The following is a 4,397-nucleotide window of genomic DNA, read 5'->3' as shown; positions in this document are numbered from 1 at the left end:
CTTGTAATACTTGATTGATGTTTAGTCAACACTCATACTTCCTGACACACATCTCACCTCATCAGTATTCATGTATCGATTTCCTCTGCGTCTCATTTTCATCGTCAGTTAAACCCCCGTCATTTATCTCGCAGCAGTGAGTTTGTGGCCCGTGGATTCTGTCCGTGCATTTATACATTGAACAGAAACTGAATGTATAAAATATCAGCCTCATATTGATTTGCAACGCGCTTGCACAGCATGCTTGTTTCAAAGCTTCAGGGTTATTTTACTAACTTACTAATGGCCTTTTTTTTTCTTGAAATCACATCAGCAGTAATATTTTTGAGAGATAAGAGTTCAGATGAAATTCCAGACCGTCCATTTTTTTTATCCCATGGAGATGATTATTTTTTATAGCGGGGAAGGACACAGTGGGATTAGAGAACAAAGAAAACGAGCCAAACGCATTGGTCATAACAGTTTCACCTGAGGTAATCTGTGGAAATTGCATACATTTGCTTTTTAATAGGGGTCAGACAACCTTGTGTGCAGCATATCTCTGAGGATTTTCTTGCCTTCCCCCCCCGAAATCAATAATGGCAGGCCAGGACGCAGCGACGCAGTTTTATTTAACAGCAAACATGCCTTTGAACTGCTTCATCCCATCCATCAAGGAGGGGGAGGGATTTATATGTGCAATAAAAGGGGAGGGAAATATGGAAACGGCGCCACGGGTCCCGTGTACTGAAGTCGCTTCTGCTTTGTTCCACCTTGGAGGTTCTGCCTGTCTCACTGCCTGTCCGGGCTACAAACGCTCATTTGGCAGAACATGATCAAACGTATTCAAATTCGAGCCTCTCCTGCATCCCATTAGTCCGTATGTGACTCTCTGCGACCTTGAGCATAGCTTAAATTTCACAGGAACAGACCTGGACTTCAGACCGTGTTGTCACCGCTCGCTCTCTGCTGTAAAAGTGCTTTTTCGTTGTTTTCTTTGCAAACATTTTAAAGCTTAAAGGTCACTGATGATGTTTAATGTATTACACCCTGATGCTTGCAGGCGTGTGAGGCTGCCGCTCTGGAGATAAAGAGCATCAGATTAAGTGTAAAACAGCGTTTTGGTGCTGAGATTGCACAGATGTCTACGAAAAAGGGCTCAAGAGAGGTGAGACTTCTCCCCTTTGTAGACAGCTGGAGGATGCGAGTCAAGTGATGCATGTCTCAGGATAACCCTAATCTCAATCGTCTTGAGTTTCACCCAGAGAAAGGCTGATTTTATTTTCACTGACCTCACTGCCGGAAAAAAAATAAAAATAAAAAACCAGGGCCAGCTAAGAATATTCAGCACAAATGCAGTAAAATAAACCAAACATTTCACCTTCGCTGTGTCGTAACTGTTGTGTAACACGCTGAAGAAAAATGGGAGTCCTTTAATCTGTGTAGAGGAGGACAGCTTTTAGGTGAGGTCGGGGATACATTTCTGGTGTTGCCATCTTCAAACGCCTCTTTGAAGCCAGGGAATCACATCTGGTCACTCAGATTGTCAAAAAAAACCCAAAAAAACAAAAAACTATTTTGTCCTTGACACGGCGGTGCAGTGCTCAGCGCTGTCGCCTCACAACAGGAAGGTTTTGGGTTCGAGCAGCTGTGGCCTGTCTGTCTAAAGTTTACATGATCTCACCGTTTCTGCACAAACTGATGAGGTTGATTTTAGTTGGTGATTCTAATCTGGCCGTAGGTGTGATAGAGGGCGTACCTCACCTCCTGCCCAGTGCCGGCTCCTGCGACTCGGAAAGGAGGTTATAGGTAATTTAGGCACTGAAAATGCAAGACTGCTTTTGTGGATCATACGCTTCTTTTCAGGTCTTTGCACCTTTTCTAGTTGCTTTTTATGTGGTTCTCAAAATGATTCGTTGCCAATGAGGTGGCACAGCTTCAAGCTAAAATATTTCGTTTTTATGTCAACTGCCTCATTTTTAACTATAATTTTTCTTAATTTAAATTGATTTCTGACTTTACTTTTGATAGTAAGGGTTATTTTGTATTTGCAGAGTCAGTATTGACAGAGTAAGGACTCTCCCTAATAGCTTGACCCTTGTGTCCTGTTGGGGATGAAAACAACCACTGGGAGTCACTTTTTCCTCTTAATTTGACCATAACTTTCACTGTATTGCAGCAAATGGAATGATTTTTGGCGAGGACCCTTAATTTTTACATACATTTTGAAAATATGATCTCAATATTTTCAATAGGATAATAATACACTGTAGGCAAATTTACTACCTTTTCATGGTGTTCATGGCTGAAAACAACCACTAACTTTGACTACTGTAAAAATATATTAGATAAATATTTTTTTTTCAACTTTTTTTTTTTTTTTTTTGCATAAATCTGTTAATCAACCTCAGACCTGACCTGGTTTTATTGCCACCAGCTTTACTGTTGGGTTCAGTCTCAGTTCGTGCAGCATGTTTGCACACACTGTGTGCGGCAGCTTTAAGAAAAAAAAATAAAAAAATGAAAGAAAGAAATTGTGTATACACTATCATCCCAGAAGCAAACCGCTGTCGGACAAAATCTACATTCACACCGCTGACAAAAGTGGATTGTTTAGGTCCAGTGTGTGTGACTCAGATTTGTTTTGTTCTTTAAAGAGTGTGAACCTCACAAAACACATCTGAATATGAGCTTTTCACCTCTAATTTAGATCTCTCACATGTGGTCCTGAATCCGACAGACAACCTCAGTCTGAAGAGTCATTTCACTCAGGAGAGACTTCCTTCAGAGATAACCGTGATGATTTTATTTAATCATTTACTTACGCGATTAGACCCATTCATATTTGAGGGAACAGGAGGAGGATTGGTCTCTGATGACCTCCACATGGACCTTGGATGCAAAAACTTGAGTTGCAGCAGTTTAAAATGACAGCTGACGATAGCAGAAGGGAACGTATTTGATGTCTGACGGCGATGATCTGAAAAAAAAAATCTGAATGCCTCAGCCTGAAATTTCAATAGTCAGCCTATTGGAGAAGCAGTGAAAATGAATGAGGAGAAAGCTGCGGCTCCCTGAACTTATGCCGAGCTTCGTGCAACTTTTACCTTTAGATCAATACACGGCACAATTCTGAGGTGCCGTGATTCAGACATCTTGTAGTTCAGTGTAGCTATTCACGTCACTCCTGGTGCCTCCACATCCGTACAAAGACCTGCTTATAGAAGCAGCAGCCAGTGCTCCGAGATGTAATTCAACATTTTTCTTTCTAATGCTCAACCTTGTTATTATTTGCTCTCAAATTCACCAACTTTTTCTAAAAAAAGAACTTATTAATGAAGCCTTAAACCCTAATTTCAGTGGCTGGTTGTGAACATGACTTGGTTCATACTTCTTCTTGACATGTGATATCAACTACACAATCTGAGTAATACATGCAGGGCTTGCAGTGTGAATGTAAGCAAAAATAGGTCATGAACATAGTCTGCACCTAAATAGCACTTTTCTACCTTAGCGGAAGCCGCCAACCCTGCTATCTGTGAAGAACCCGCTCTACCACTTGAACCGCAGCGCAGCAATTAGCAGCATAAAGGTCAGATATGTCTCTCAGGACCTAGCGGACATCAGAATCAGAGCTAAAAGGAGACATAGCTTGAAATTAATGCGGCTGTGGCTCAGTGTGCGCTGGAGGTGTAAACAACTAATCAGCTTTAAAATGTGCTAAACACTAAACCAGTGCTTTTATAGAGCGTTTGCTGCGTCTCCGTCATCACAACACGAGTTAGTGCAAGTTTAATTCAAGCTAAAATCACAAACTGACCCATAAAGAAAAAAAACATCAGATCTGCATGTATGTTTTATTTTACTCAACCTTTAAATAGTTCATGTCCATCACAATTCATATTTTCCATAAACAGAGGAAACATTCCAACACCATACACACAGATGTTTTTATTATTACAAATATTCCAATATACTCTGTGCACTAAAGTGGAAACACTACTGAACAAAATCTTGTCAAAATGTAAAATCTTACAATAAAATTAACAGTATTATTAGGCCACAACGGTATCTTCACCTACAAAATCAAAAAAAGGGGACAGAAGGCAGTGAATCTAGAGGCACTGAGATGCAGAACTAATAATTTATCTACGAAAATAAAAACTTCTAAAAGCCCAAATAGTCTGGAGTGGAGTGAGGCTGAAGTTTGTTTCACATTTACATCGCCCCCTGTGTTTAGACCATCGGCGGGAGGCCGCATTAACATTTCAATGCCCGGGCAGATCTGTGAGTCTTTGCGCGTAACATACAGTCTTTGATATTTGCAACAGTCTGTGCGAGGAAGTGCGTCTCTTGCTGCTGGTGGAGATATGTGAAAGGCACTCGGAGTGGATGCTACAGTACTTTAAAAAAGACAA

Source organism: Chelon labrosus, assembly GCF_963514085.1.
Source record: "Chelon labrosus genome assembly, chromosome: 4".
NCBI classification, from domain to species: Eukaryota; Metazoa; Chordata; class Actinopteri; order Mugiliformes; family Mugilidae; genus Chelon; species Chelon labrosus.
The sequence above is the reverse complement of the archived record's forward strand: the minus strand, read 5'-3'. Positions refer to the sequence as shown.